This window comes from Oreochromis aureus, linkage group 19 (genome assembly GCF_013358895.1).
Source record: "Oreochromis aureus strain Israel breed Guangdong linkage group 19, ZZ_aureus, whole genome shotgun sequence".
Classification (NCBI taxonomy): Eukaryota; Metazoa; Chordata; class Actinopteri; order Cichliformes; family Cichlidae; genus Oreochromis; species Oreochromis aureus.
Genome location: NC_052960.1, coordinates 20,909,006 through 20,925,111, shown reverse-complemented (window position 1 = coordinate 20,925,111; position 16,106 = coordinate 20,909,006). Strand labels below are relative to the sequence as shown.

Below are 16,106 nucleotides of genomic sequence, written 5' to 3'. Positions count from 1 at the left end.
AAAGCACAGTCTACAACAGACATACTTACTGTGTGAAAGGGAGCAGAGAAACACGCTGTATTGTTGCAATTCTCTTTTGCATAAGCCACACCAGAAACGCTCTGTGCAGATAGCAAAGTCACTGCAAAGCCACTGCAAAACTTGTAAGCCCTAGTTCGGCTATCCTACAAAGATGCTCCAGTTTTTCTTGCGTCCAACAAAATTAGTTCTAATATGTTTTATTTTTAATGTTACTCTGGGCTGTGTTGAACAAAGTGAGTTAGCACAATTTAAATTCCAAAACATGATTAGTCTCTTAAATGACTGGCATCTGACATAGCTAGACCGTCACCGGGGACTCTGTGAGTGGTAAGAGGTTTAAAAGCAAACCATCTATACTGTCAACAAACAACTCTTCATCTGCATTTTTTCAGAACAAATTGTTTTCAATCTTGTGCACCTAAGTACACCAATACACTCGCCTCTGCAGCCGTGACACTTACCCTTCAGCAAGTAATGTTCCATCCCACCATTTCCAAGTCCCTTCCTCATGGACGTCTCTGTCCGATCCAGAAGCCCATTGGGCGATGAGGCGTATCTTGATGATTTAGTCTTCTGCTTATCCAATCTAGAAACTCAGGGTCTCTGTGAGGCATCCAAGGTCTCACGCGGTGAGGAAGGTGAGACTCCCAGACCAGGTCACGAGTTTGTCTCGGGGCAGCTTGATGATTTATCAAGTAATTAACTGTTGAGTTCTAACAAAAAAAAGAAACAAAACCAAAGATACATTTTCAGAAAACTGCATGAACACCGCTGCACAGAAATACTAACAAACCTCTTCATCTTGGCTGTCTATGATTATAAGATCTCCTCCCTGCAGCTGACAGAAATCTCTGGATTCCTTCCATGTTTTGAATTCATTTGATTTCAAGGGGAAGTAGTAACATACAGGGTTCATTAAAATCCATCCTGCAGGACAGTGTTTGCAGCCAATGATGAAACAAATCATTATGCTTTTACAGTTTTATCATATACAGAAATAATGAAACAGGCCTTACTAAGCATTGATAAGCGTGTTTTCATGGTTTATATTTTTCCTTTGTAACTTTTTCAATCTGACTTTTATAGTCATTGCTTCGTTTTGTCTGGTGTTCAAGCTCCCAGTTGGTTTGTGTCTGACGGTTCATCTCGCTGTCCGGCTCCTTCCTGGCATCCTTCATGGTTTCCACTGCAGTCTTCCAAGTATCCTGGAGGACGACCAGCTCTTTGCTGATGCGTTCGGTATCATCGAGCGTGAGTTGAGAATCTGTGAGTTTGTTATCTGCAAGTGTTGAAGACTGTTTCTTACACTGTGCGATTTTTGGCCCATTTTGAGCCGATTTCTGAGTCGTGCGACCGTTTTGGTGATCGGCCCGATTTTGGCCTTCATCGTGCATCGTATAGTATACGTGGGGTAACGAGAAGCGATTTACACCTCATGACCAGCTCCTGATCATCAATCGACCGTCGTGGAGGCACAACTTGTAGAACTTTGGAAAGCTCATCCGAGCCTTTTCGATGTGGCCTCACAAAATTATCACGACCACAACAACCGTGAAAATAGTTGGATTTACATTGCTGCTCAATCACAGCTGCCTGATCAATGTTTTTCATTAGCAATTTAGCAAAGTTGATGGTGGCCAAAAATCGCACAGTGTAAGCCCAGCACGACTGAAAAAATCGCACAGTGTAAGCCCAGCACGACTGAAAAAAATCGCACAGTGTAAGCCCAGCTTAAGTAACAATATTATAAATCAGTTGGTTTGACAACATTGTACATCATCAGTTTTATTTATAAACGTTATTGTAAATTTCCAAGATTTGTACAAATCATTGTAGCAGCAGTACAATGAATCAATAAGCAGGGTGACAGCAAATTACTCACCTCAGTACATTTAATCATTATGTCCATGTTGTAGCACATAGAAATGTTTAGTTAACTTTGCAAACATACACATTTTCCCTGTAACTGTGCCTTCACTGAAAATGTGATTTATGTAATGCTGAGTATGTCATTTCAAGTATGTGGTTACTTTTGGTGACACTGTTGAGCTGATGGGATTAATTTCTAAATATATCCTGATTAAAGTATAATACAAGCATAGTGCTGGTGTCAAGGCTCTTATATGTCTTATGAGGATACTGTTGTAACCTTAGAAATTGTTATGTCTATAATCATGCTTTTGCTTAATAGTAAACAGAAATATTTGTCTTTTTCAACATCCTTAGAAATGTTGTTCAACAGCTGTCACCAAATGGAGCACTCTAAACTCTGCACTGGAAAAATATCCCTTACTTCACCTGTGATCACACACTTTTTTCCAGTGCAAAGGCAGCTGGCAGAGGAATGGCCAAGAAAGGAAAGACCTCACTGAGCGAAAAGATGAGGACAAAAGCTGGTGATGATTCAGTGCAGCTGGTCTCAGGGGATGAAGCAAAAGCCTGATCAACTTCTCTACAAAAACAAGGTGAGTTTAATGTTATGATTTATTTTACTTTTTCAAGATATGTTCAAGGTATGTTACTTTAATTATATAATGCTCAAGTCATTTTCCACCTCAATTTTCTCAATATTAAACCTTGTAGCTTTATTCATTTTATTTTTGGCTTAAAAGTAAACAAGAGCTACATACAACCCCTAACTTTTTAAAAATTCTTTCTGTTCCTCTTTTTTCCTCTGAACACATCCTGACCAGGCTCAATGAGACGGGGGAAGTAAACAGCGATACATTCACCCAGACTGCTGATGTTCCTGTATGAACTGAAAAACTTTGAACATCCAAGAAAAAGCTGAGGTTATTTTCTTTACAGCTCATATGGATCTTGATTGACTGAACATTCAGACTTTATTCAGGACTTTGCTACAGGGAGAGAGGTACCAACATGTGTGAGCACATGTGTACACACACACAGCATCTCACTTCGTGCTTGCCCTTCCCCTAGACTCTTGTGTCACTCAGCAGTTTGTCGTATTATTGTGTTATTTGTTGAAATTTAGGGCCCATGAGCACAAGCAGGGATTTATGCTTGACCTCATTCTCAGAGGCCTCGCTAATATTTAATGGTCGTGAAATATGTCAAACTTTTCTCCATCCCTAAAGTTAAACAGCTGAGAGCATCTTTAGCACAGCAGACAAAAAGATGTGCACCATCAACCGGAGTTTAAGTGATCCATTTAAGTGATCCTTATGCCTTTGCTGCTGATGAAAAGTTTGCATCAGAACAAGCACTTCTAATTGTACTCATTGTCTTTGAAAGGCAAGAGCAGACAAAACAAATCCAGTAAATGCAGTCTATCTGGAAGTTTGGCATAGTAATCTGTCTTTTTTGATTTTATGTTTTATTCTGTTTAATTCATTCATTCATTCATTCAAAAAGTCCTGTCAGCCTTGTGCTGAGCGGGCTGTTGTCATCGATCTGTTTTATTCTAATAAACCCAAATTACAGGAACACCTTTAGATCCGTTCAGTTATATTTATTTTATTTTAATTTTTAATTTATTATTTTTAATTTTAATTTTAATTTTAATATTTTGTTAATGTTTGCCAGGTATCCTGTTTAAAGACAACACTTTGAAGTCACTTCCATGTCTTTACATGAGGACAAACTCATTTCAAGGAAAATAAAAAAGCTCAAATTTTAAAGATTGTAAATTATTTTGTTCATCGATTTGCTGTTTAGTCATTTTATGAGGAGATGGATGCTGACATATTTTAGTACAGTTTTTGAATTGATGAGAATAAAAGGAAAAGAATAAAAACCAATTTTGTTGTGTACTAAAAAAACAGAAGGTGTTCCTGGCAGAAAATTATCAGGACTTTTTTCAGTTTTTCTAAAGAGCTTTATTTTTTTTACAGTTTAGAGTTTTTTTGTTTGTTTGCTTGTTTTTGTTTTTGGACTATTGGCAAAGTTTGATAACCATTTGCAAAAAAGAAATGATTTAATAATGAAAACATTTCTGTGCACTCCTGTAACTCATAATGACTTACAGTGGATCCCCAGGCCAATACTCAGTATCAGAAGAACAGCAGCAAGAAGCGCCAGGCACACTGCAGCCAGTCTGTGGCGTCTCCCAGGACTCATAGTGAACATGGACACTAAACAGGCAGAAAATGATCAATTTTCAACTTAAAGGCAGGTAACACACATATAACTTGGTTGAAGCTTTAAAAGAATAAAATGCAATCATTTTAGGACTTAATATTACTGTTTACTAGCAGTTTATTTAACATCTGCTCTGTACTCTTTATTTATGATTAGAAAAATCCTGTTAGAGCATGTAAACCTTACACGTAGTTGTCTCAGATCATCAAGTCCTGTCATTATATCTTAACTCTGTAAAACCTACTTCAATCAAAAGAATCAGAACCCTGACTATGGGAGTGCAATGAATAAAAATTTGAATTATTATACCTTGTATCCTGTTAGACTGATGGTAAGGAGGATACTCTTCCTCATGCAAATCGTCTTCATGGACAAGTGTCTGAAAACCACCATTTGTCTCCTCCATTCTCACTGTTCAGTCTAAATCAGTCATATGTCAGTGCATTTAAGCAACAATCTGTCACAGATCGTGACGCCTACTGCTGAGGTAATCAACAATCAGTTCCAGTGAAATCTGCTGTCTGTAAAAACAAAGAGGGAAGTCCATCCATCCATCCATCTATTTTCTTCTGCTTATCAGGGGCCGGGTCACAGGGGCAGCAGCCCATGCAGAGAAGCCCAGACCTCCCTCTCCCTGGCCACCTCCTCCAGCTTGTCCGGGGGAACACCAAGGTGTTCCCAGGCCAGCCGAGAGATATAATCTCTCCAGCGTGTCCTGGGTCTGCCCCGGGGCCTCTTCCCGGTGGGACATGCCTGGAAAATCTCACCCAGGAGGCATCCTTGTCAGATGCCCGAACCACCTCAACTGGCTCCTTTCAATGTGGAGGAGCAGTGGCTCTACTCTGAGCCCCTCCCGAATGGCTGAACTATTCTCACCCTAAAGAGCTGATCCAGTGTTCCACGATCAGGACGAAAACTGCATTGTTCCTCCTGCATCCGAGGTTCGACTAATGGATAGACTCTCCTCTCCAGCACACTGGCATAGACTTTCCCTTCACTACTAATTGAATGACTCTATAAAATATCTACATATATATATATCTATAAGAGTCTTTGGATGCACTAGTGAAGCTCTGAGGTGTGCTGGATTTGTCAATAGAAACAAGTCATCTGACTGGCAGAGAGAATGTCGAGACCTCAGGAGGACAGTTCATCCTCAAAATTTAATCTTATTCAGCTCGTTTTAGAACTGAAAAAGCTTCTCGGATGAGAGGTGAAATGTCTTCATGAAAAAAGTCCACGCGCTTTCTTTCCAAGCTCTTTGGAACAGACAGCTTATTGTAAGTATCTTCTAAACAGCTTTGCACTGATAAATGTTTCTGTAGATTAATGTAGAAATACATTAAAGCATCATAGTCAAGAGAACAGAGGAAAGAGGCACATAAACTCTGACTGTCTTGCACTGCCCTCTGCTGGGAGCAAGTGAAAACACTTTTACTGACGGTTGGATCAACATCCTGAGTTTGGTGCCAAACGCATCATTAAATAGGGAACAAGATCATTGAGTGAGGGCACACTGACAACAACAACCTAGCATTATATTTTCTGCACAGCTGGTTGGACAGCTGTCTTCATGATGCCAATATGTATTCATATAGAGACAATAGCTTTATTTTAGAGTATAAAACAATGAAATATCACTGTTTAACAAAATGTCAACATTTTATTGAGCAGAATAAAGTGTAGAATGAAGAGAAGTCACTGTAATAACTCCATATGAGGCTCTCAGTAAGCTAAAATGCCTACTAGACATTCATATACATGAATGCATTTTTAGGACTTACATGAATAAAGAATCAACCATACAGTGAAACACTGATCTTTTTTAAAGATGTGTAATTTTAAACAGGATTAAACAATTACATTGAAAATGAAAAATAATAGCTGTGTAGAAATGTTTAGCTTATTTTAGAGTTTAGATATGTAGGAATGTTTAGTTTGCTTTAGAGCTTAGAAATGTGTTAAGATAGAATGTAGAATTATGGTAGAGACACTGACACTGCCCTGGATATAAATAAAGGCTTGACTGTGTCATGAACTTAGGAGAAGATCTTAGGAGACCCTCCCCAGTTGAACTGTGAAAGTAAGACAAAGACGAGTTAATGCTGAGTGGAAATTCCCCAGAGGATACCTGTGTGGGGGTCTCAAGATTTGTAACTTTATAACTGTGGTCTGGAAGGGAGATGGAATTTTATGGCCGGCAGGGAGTCACGTACGCAGAGACACACACAGTGTTTAAGCTGTTACACTCACACATTCACATGCACACTCACTCACGTGCACTCACACATACACACAGGTACGCACATACATTCACTCTCGTGCACACACAGGCACTCACGTGCTCGTGCACACACAGGCACTCACGTGCTCGTGCACATAAACACAGACACAGAGTTTGCAGCACACTGTGGGGGATTTATGATGGGGTCGCCTCTATAAAGCTGCCTGGAACTAACAAAGGGGTGAAGATTGTTTCAGAGGGACACCAGCCTCGTCTTCCCTTCTAGAAGTGCATGCTTAAATAAAGATGAATAAAGATTTTGTAAAAATAATTACTGAGTTCCGGTGCCGTTTCTGGATCCCTCGACGAATAAAGAACCGGGGCGAAACTGATTTCGTAACAGCTGCTGGTTGCGAAGCAGGGGCTCCTCTGGTGGTTTTTTTGGAGGTGAGGAGGACCTCAGGAAGAAGCTGATCCTTCTAAACAGCCACTTGAGCTTCTGGTTGATTTTGTTATGTTTTGTTGTTCTGATTGTGCAAATTAAGAGAAATTACTTTAGGTTTGACAAGGAGTTACATTCAAGTTTCTTTTGAACTTGAATGTATATAATTCAAAGTATATACTGCCAATTCAGAAAACAGTTATATTATTGAAAGTGTTAACTTTAAATGCTTACAGAAATTTGTGTGACAGTAGTATTTACAGTAAATACTACTATCACTCATTTGCTTTTACTTTACTGTTGTAAATACTACTGTTTAAGAATGCCTGATTACAGAAATGATACCTCCTATATTTTGGTGCTTTTTAATAAATGTTTTATTTGGCCATCACATCTCACATTGTTCCATTTGCCATGACTTCAGAGCAACTTGCCAAGTTTTTTTTTTTTTTTTTTTTTTTAGCAAAATCAAATTTAGTTCACAGATGTTTTCTGTGCTGCCTACAAATTCCAATGACCCTAACCATCCATATTTATGTTTATGTTATGTGTAACAGAAATACACGATTAAAAGACACAAGAACAAGCCTATCAAACAATTACCATAGCAAAAAAAGTAGATACATAAAAAACATACGGTATACGTGTTACAGTTTAATGTCAACTTGTCTAGTGCATAGCATTTACTCTATATGCTTTTATTTCCAAAATAATGTTAATTATTATTATAATAGTTTTTTTCTTGATACTAACCAGGCTGGCTTTAGGTATAGTGGAATTTCTTTTAACAACAAATAATTTTCACACAGACCTCTAAAGTAATTAGAATGTTAAATGCACTGTTGTAGACTCTGAATATGAAAAATAACTCAAAAACTGATTAAATATTTTTTGTTAAAAATGCTTTTTTAGCACCATATCAGGAGTGAAAAGAGTTTTTCTTATTTACATTTGACACATCCAGTGCAACTGCTTCAAGTCAGAATTTCCATCATAGCGGGCAAGGGCGTAGATTTGGTTTTGGCATTGGTGGGGACGGATGATTCAACCACCGAACCCTGCCCTGTTTCTTTTTTCCCCTTTTCGTCTTTGCTTCTCAAAAAAAAAGAAAAAGAAATATACTTGTCTACATATGCTATTCTACATGCTTTTAAACCATTTAAAATTACAATGCATAATTTTATAATGTGTGAATTACATAATGTTATGTTACTATTAAACAAGATAAGATGACCTTTATTAGTCCCACAGGTGGGAAATGTGTTTTGTTACAGCAAAAGTGCAAAGTTATGTAGCAGAAATTAGAAAACACTGGAATGCAATAAAATAAAATAAAATACTATATACAATGGAATAAAATACAAATACAAATGCTATATACAACTGAGTAAGAAAATACAAAAGTAGAACTTTGTCAGAAGAAGAATTGCACATATAGCAGTCTTATTGCACGTGTGAGGGTTTGATCAGCTGCAAAAGTCTTTGTTGTGGAGTCTGACAGTGGGGAGGAAAGACCTGCGAAATCTCTCCGTCCCACACCGTGGGTGCCGCAGTCTCCCACTGAAGGAGCTGCTCAGTGCTGTCAGAGTCTCTTGCATGGGTTGGGAGATGTTGTCCAACAGGGATGACAGCTTAGCCACCATTCTCCTGTCACTCACCACCTCCACCTCCAAATGACTAAGTATTTTATACTTTAGTTTACTTCAACCATATTCCATATAAATCAGATATCATACAAAAATAAAAATAGCTTAAAATACAGTCATGACAAAAAAAAAAAATATGACTTTAAGGACTTAACAACATTACTTCAGTTATAGTACACCAACATCTCTTATACATTAGCACTAAGGGAACACTGAATGACCTGGTGGTTTTTGTCCATAAAACTACTCCTCTAAGATTACCACAAAGTAAAAGATCTCTCAGCAAAATTATGCAACATTTTAGGCACACTGTTGCCCCAATACACAACTCCTCAATGTCCACTATGTGAAGGAGCCAAACACATGACTTCTCCTCTCATTAACTGAGATAAACTGCTGGCATATTTGTTTTACATCTATACTGTCCAGTCTCTCCTGGTGGACATGGCAACATGTTATTCATGGTTACATACAATTTTAGACTGATGTGGGCCAAAGCCTAAAACGATGTGCCGGGAGTTTGCTGTTCTCCCCGGTTCAGATATTTCAAGTTTGCACAGCTACATTCTCGCCTGAAAAATTTTTAAAAGTTTATTTTGCAACCCAAAAAGAGTAATAAGAGGGGCACTGAAATTTGGGATTGTCTGAGAAAAAAACCCACAAAAAAAACGGGAGGGTTGGCATGTATTGCCAATATGTATTGAACTTTAAGAAATTAATACTACAGTGACCATAAAAAAAAACATGAAAAAAATATTGCTGTAATATGAAGCGATCCTTTTCATATCGTCATCCGATATGTGTCGTTATATCGAACAGCCCTATTTTGAACTCTCCTTGTCCTTTGAGTGCGCAGTCACCTTTGTTATATAGCAAGGTATTTAAAACGAATAAATAAATATCCCGTTCATTTCTATAGGCGTGATCTGAGCATGCGCGGAATGACACGGAGCTATTTGATCCTTTGATCTTCTGTGACGTGAAGGTCGACCGCCACGTCACAGTCTCTGCTTCTCAAAGGAAAGACTGTGACGTGACGGTCAACATCACCATCTCTGCCACATAAGTCCATAAATAGAGTTTACCTTGGTGAGTCTTCAGTAACGGCGAGTTGTTTTTGCAAAGCAGGAATCTTTGACAAAGCTAATACTTTTACATTTAAATAATTCAGGGAACATTTTTTTCTTTTGACACTGTCCCTTAATCTTTTAAAGAAATGTCAGAAGAAACATTAAATAATTCACCTTCCAACAGAGATAATACAGAGGAACCACATCCTGACAGGGCTCAGACTAGTGGATCGTGCGGTTGTGCTGCCAGATGCCATGAGTCTCTGCAGGAGCTCCAAAGGATTAGGGTGTCAACGGAGAGAATAGCTCAGTGTTTAGAGATTCTCCAGGAGCAAAGCAGAATGCTTATTACTAGGATTGACAACATTGAAAGGGAGATGAATGAAAAAAGGGAAGAGCGTGCGAAAATGAGGCGTGAAATCAAAGAGGAAGTACCACAGAGTGCTGTTGCCAACCTCGCACGTAACGCAGTTCTAGGTGTTGCCATAACGGGCGGTATTTTTGGTGTAGTTTCCCTGGCCACCCTCACATATTGGAAATCATACGGCATACCTGATTGGATTATTAAGTGGTGCCTTCAGCAATTCTTCCAATATATAAAGAATCCTTATCTAAATTTCTTCCGGTAATTCTTCTAGTAATAGTAATAATGTTTTCCAGCCACAGTCCGCCAATCTGTCATAATATACTGTGCTCTCATTTAGGTTCAATTTGATTTTGCCCTCACCTCCCAAGCAGTCATAACAGAAGACTGCCCCTCCTTGACCTACCCCACAATGGAAACCTGGTACACCAGAACTAATATGAAGTGTAAATACAAAAAAAATTGTGTTGCTTTAACAACTTCAACAAAAGCCTTCAATGACGCAAAGCTTAAACAGGGAAACAACACTGCATAATGCAACATTAAATGAAGTGTGTAAAACAAAATGTAAACATCTGAAACAACTTTCCAGTTTCAACTAAGTGACAGTGTAGTGAGGAGTAGGATGTCAAACCTGACAGAATGATTTTAGGATCTACAGTTGTAGGTCTGCAATGGCTACAGTCTGCAGAATTACCACAGCAACTCAAACTGAAGAAAATGTTAGTGAGACAGGAAAATATATCCATCTGGGCAATTTTGTCCCCAGTTCAAAAAACTCAGTTTCTGAATTATTTTTTCTTTTCCACAATCAAAAGAAAAATGGCATTCAGTAAATCTCTTAAATATTAAAAGCTATGACAAAATATTTACAAACAAGGATCAACATATATATATTTATAAACTTTTAAACAGTAAAACTTTTACTCAGCAAGAAAACAGAGCACTTATTTTGGGGGACATTTCGATCTGTAAGAGTCATTGCATCTCCCTTTGGCAGAGTTTGTTCTTCAGCGCTTGTATTTTGTTAGACAGTTTTTTGTCTTCCAGTCCCATGAGCACCTTCTGGAAGAACTCCAATGTGTAGCGAAGTGACTTTGGGTATCGCAGATTGAGGCAGTAAATTAGCCCAAACAAAAGTGCACACCTGCTCGCCACATCGTGAAGATCCTGCAAGACGGTGCATCTCTCGATAATGATGCCAACATCTTCAAGGGAGTCATCAGGCCGTGCTCCTTCGTGGATCTATCCTCTCGAGCTCTTCAGCTTCCATCACGTTGAAATCCTGAAAAGGACAGAAATATTTTAAATCCGTTGTATTTTGGTCATCCCATCATCTGTCTGTCTATCTATTCACTGCATTTTAGTTAAATGGTCCACACTACCATAATTACACAGACCCCTGAATGAGACTGAGGAGAACAGACCAAAGAAAAGTGTGGATTTAAGACTATCACCAAATAAAGACCAAGAAGAAGAGAAATGAAACATGGACAGAGGGCAGAAGGAGCATACAGCGGTGCACACGTTAAGCCCGGTTCACACGGCAGGAGTTTCAAACGGCTGAGAGAGTTCCAGACTGCACACGTATCGAATGACAAAAACAAAACTAAAAAACTTACACTTGTGAGTGCCCCTACCATGTGTGGTGTACGGCCGCACGATGCTAATGAAACACCCTATGAGCACATTTTTCTCACGAACATTCCCAGGGCAAACAGCAAATCTCAAACCCTCTTGAGATAAAATGTGACTTTGGAGTAAATAACCAAGTTGGCCAAGGAGGGGGCATTTCCAATAGTTGTGTGAGTTGTAACGGAAAGGACAACAAAAACAATAAAATGGCTGTCAGATGAAGGGTTGGAATCCAGCAGCAGCTGGATGCTACCTGCTACACAACAGGTGGTGAGTATTTTCCCCTCTACACTGACTGAAGAGTTAATTTACACCTCACTCAGATGGACCTGTGCCAAAGTAATAATATTATTATTAATTATATTATTAATATTGCGCTGACCAGGGTTATTTTCTTTAGTTTAGCATAAAACAATGTAAGTGAATGGAAACAAAATCCTAGTAGTTCCCATGCACTTTATTGTTGTAAGCTAATTTAACCTCCTAGGACCTGGTGTCAACATATGAGGACATCACATTTTGGGTTATTTAGACCAAAATACTCAATTTGGCTCTACAAGGGCCTGATATCCACTTACGAGGACATTATACTGCTACTGTTCTATCGAAATTTTAAACAAATATCCTCATATGTGGCTCTCATTTGTCTTAGAAACAAAAATTTGGTAAAAAACAAAAAATCTGGTAATTCTTTGTTTTTTTACATTCATCAGGTCCCAATCAGCCCAAATATCAAAGAGAAATTAAAAATGCATGCCGTGGAACAGTTCGGGTCTTAGGAGGTTAAAGAAAACCGATTGCTGCCAGATCAGGAGAATGCCTGGGCTTGTTTAGAAAATACATTTTTCAACTTACAAAACTCTGGGAATTATGACAGTCAAAATTTTACTGAGGGGTGGAATATCCCTTTAAAAATAAACTTACCATGTACTCTTTGATGATATTTTGACGGTTCTCATTCAGGTATATAATCACAGCTTGAAGGATGCATTCACACTTCACTTCGATTCGGGAACTCTAAACAAAACAACACATGCAGGGCAATTACTGTTTTGATGTTCATAGAGACCCCCACAAACTTAAAAAAAAATCAATTTTCATTGTTGTTTAACCCATTCATAATTGTTTCTAAGTAATTTTAAACATGCTTTTCCCCCATAAAGATGAATTTATAATCCTCATTTCACAACTTGCAGGGAGAAACAATGTCACAGTAATGTAATGTAGCCTGCTAGTTGACAATCTAGATGTATGGTTTTTAACTGGATGCACTACAGACACCTGCTTTCACAAATGTCTGCTTTTCCAAAATATACTAAAGGGCAAAGCAGCTTTTATTCGAATATTTAAAGTGACAGTGTGTAGTTTTCTGCCATTAGGGAGCAACACGTTGCAAGCAAGCAGTATTTTGTGTTAGAGAATGAGAAGCTTACAAACTCATTCCCATAAAGATTATATGTCAACTAGCTTTCCAACAATATCTTCACGTTGAAGTAACTGCTCCAATAACTTTAGCAGTGGAATATATTGAAAAGGGTTTTTTGTTTTTCCTCTAGAACATTCCTCTGGCTCAACAACATTAAACTTTTCATAGTAAAACTTCTTGCACTTAAATGTGGTTTCAAGTAATCCTCTTTTTGCAATACTTTTAAGTAGTGGATTTCCAGTGTATAGTGCAGTGCACAACTCATTCACTAGCGATGCACTAACTTCAAGTAAGCACAGCCTAGGCCATTTTCATGGTGCAAGGATCCTTCTTCTGTGCTGTATAATTATAATAAAATACAATGATCATACATAGTCCACTTTGAGTACACCACAGTGCAGCGGTCCCTGTTCTGCAGGTACTCTGGTTTAGATCTGCAGAGTGTGAAGGGTTGTTTCTCTCTTTATGTCAGTTATGGACTGGAAACTTGTGAAGGGTGTACATTGATTGTATCACATTCATTTAATAATAGTCTCTCTTTTTTTGCCTTTGCCATGACTTCAGAGCAACTTGCCAAGTTTTTCAGCAAAATCAGATTTAGTTCACAGATGTTTTCTGTGCTGCCTACAAATTCAATGAACCTAACCATCCATATTTATGTTTATGTTATGTGTAACAGAAATACACATAACATAAACAAGCCTATCAAACAATTACCATAGCAAAAAAAAGTAGATACATAAAAAACATATACGGTATCGTGTTACAGTTTAATGTCAACTTGTCTAGTGCATAGCATTTACTCTATATGCTTTTATTTCCAAAATAATGTTAATTATTATTATAATAGTTTTTTTCTTGATACTAACCAGGCTGGCTTTAGGTATAGTGGAATTTCTTTTAACAACAAATAATTTTCACACAGACCTCTAAAGTAATTAGAATGTTAAATGCACTGTTGTAGACTCTGAATATGAAAAATAACTCAAAAACTGATTAAATATTTTTTGTTAAAAATGCTTTTTTAGCACCATATCAGGAGTGACGGTTCTCATTCAGGTATATAATCACAGCTTGAAGGATGCATTCACACTTCACTTCGATTCGGGAACTCTAAACAAAACAACACATGCAGGGCAATTACTGTTTTGATGTTCATAGAGACCCCCACAAACTTAAAAAAAAATCAATTTTCATTGTTGTTTAACCCATTCATAATTGTTTCTAAGTAATTTTAAACATGCTTTTCCCCCATAAAGATGAATTTATAATCCTCATTTCACAACTTGCAGGGAGAAACAATGTCACAGTAATGTAATGTAGCCTGCTAGTTGACAATCTAGATGTATGGTTTTTAACTGGATGCACTACAGACACCTGCTTTCACAAATGTCTGCTTTTCCAAAATATACTAAAGGGCAAAGCAGCTTTTATTCCAATATTTAAAGTGACAGTGTGTAGTTTTCTGCCATTAGGGAGCAACACGTTGCAAGCAAGCAGTATTTTGTGTTAGAGAATGAGAAGCTTACAAACTCATTCCCATAAAGATTATATGTCAACTAGCTTTCCAACAATATCTTCACGTTGAAGTAACTGCTCCAATAACTTTAGCAGTGGAATATATTGAAAGGGTTTTTTTTTGTTTTTTCCTCTAGAACATTCCTCTGGCTCAACAACATTAAACTTTTCATAGTAAAACTTCTTGCACTTAAATGTGGTTTCAAGTAATCCTCTTTTTGCAATACTTTTAAGTAGTGGATTTCCAGTGTATAGTGCAGTGCACAACTCATTCACTAGCGATGCACTAACTTCAATATTATGCTCCTTGATGTATTAATGTATTAGTAATACAAGTTAAATTTCAAATGCTCTAACATTTCTGTTACTCATTTCATAAATCATCCCTTCTATCTCCAGTCGATTGTCTTCTGTTCCTGTGACCACCTTTACCGGAGCAGCCCAGTCTGAACGTGACCCCCTTGCCGCCAAAAATAAAATCAAGTATACTAGGTGGTTAGTGCTCCATTTGTGTCGGTTTGTGCTGGTAAAATCATCGTTTGTACTGCTACGGTGTCAAGGATATTACACTTTTATTTAATAGGTCATTCAGAGTTCACCAGCCCCCCCAAGCAACACGAAAATGGCCCAAAATAGGTCAAAACATGCCACAAAATGCTCGGGTGCGAGCGAGCGTTCCCTACGACGTCTACATCACCCCGACGCTCACTCGCGCCCGTAAGCACAGGGAGTATGGACTCGTCAACGACCACTTTACATGTATCCCAATTCTTGTTCGCTTTTACTCATAAAATCTTCAGTTCCCTTAGCTTCACCTGCGTGACACATTCACACAGGCGAAGCTAAGCTAGCAGTGGATAGCTAACGTTCTCCTAACTTGATACTGCAATAAAACAAAGAAAATAAGTGTGCTATTAGGAGTTCGAATGAAATTTTAAACGCAGACGAGGCAATATTCAGATGTGCAGTAACGTCGAATATGCAAATGAATGTTTCCAATGCTAGCAAAATGCTAAAACCTACAGAAAACACACGGCCCATATTTACCGGAAAAAATATACGCCATACATTATCACAAAGTACTAGTTAAATTATATTCTATTAAAAATACGAAGAAATTACCTTAACTCCAACGGATGAATCGCGATTAATCCCTCTTTCTAGACACGACGCCAAAGCACACTGCCGCGTAGTTGAAGAAGGTGAATGCCTATGCGCGAAGATTTTTTTCATTCTCTGCGCATGCTCAGAAAGGATGTGGAAAGGGCTCTGGATTTAATTAAATGTGTTCAATAAATTGAAAATATCACTATTATTTAACATTAAAACGGTTTACAATTAATTAAATAAAATTTAAAAATATTAATTACACACATAAGATTAACAATTTTAAGTATATTGAACATAAAACTATGAATTAATTTTTAAAAAGCCCATGTTTTATTTCTTAGAGTGCACCCATTCATCCTCTTCCGCTTAGCCACAGCTGAACAGAGACCTCTCTCCCCCGAACCACCTCTATAGAACCTACGCACAAGCAAAAACATAATCCGAGCAAATATTACATTTGCATTACAGCAATTCAAATCTTGCATGTAAATTCAAGAACCTGTGCTTACAGCAGCATTTGTGAAGAAGCCATCGCACCCACAAGACTGT

The 16,106-nt window shown here is 38.0% G+C and overlaps 3 long non-coding RNA genes across 3 annotated transcripts; 1 reads left to right on the top strand and 2 right to left on the bottom strand.

The window, feature by feature from the left end:
- The first annotated feature begins 2,405 nt into the window (after positions 1-2,405).
- On the top strand, positions 2,406-4,103 carry LOC120434806. Its single transcript, XR_005609369.1, has 3 exons — positions 2,406-2,486; positions 2,715-2,813; positions 4,010-4,103. It is a non-coding gene; the product is annotated as an uncharacterized LOC120434806 (long non-coding RNA).
- LOC120434811 lies at positions 3,864-4,472 on the bottom strand. The gene is made up of 2 exons (XR_005609374.1): positions 4,432-4,472; positions 3,864-4,115 (listed from the first exon to the last, which is right to left on the bottom strand). It is a non-coding gene; the product is annotated as an uncharacterized LOC120434811 (long non-coding RNA).
- Positions 4,473-9,165: 4,693 nt separating this feature from the next.
- On the bottom strand, positions 9,166-15,646 carry LOC120434810. Its single transcript, XR_005609373.1, has 3 exons — positions 15,570-15,646; positions 12,428-12,520; positions 9,166-11,153 (listed from the first exon to the last, which is right to left on the bottom strand). It is a non-coding gene; the product is annotated as an uncharacterized LOC120434810 (long non-coding RNA).
- Positions 15,647-16,106: the final 460 nt, after the last annotated feature.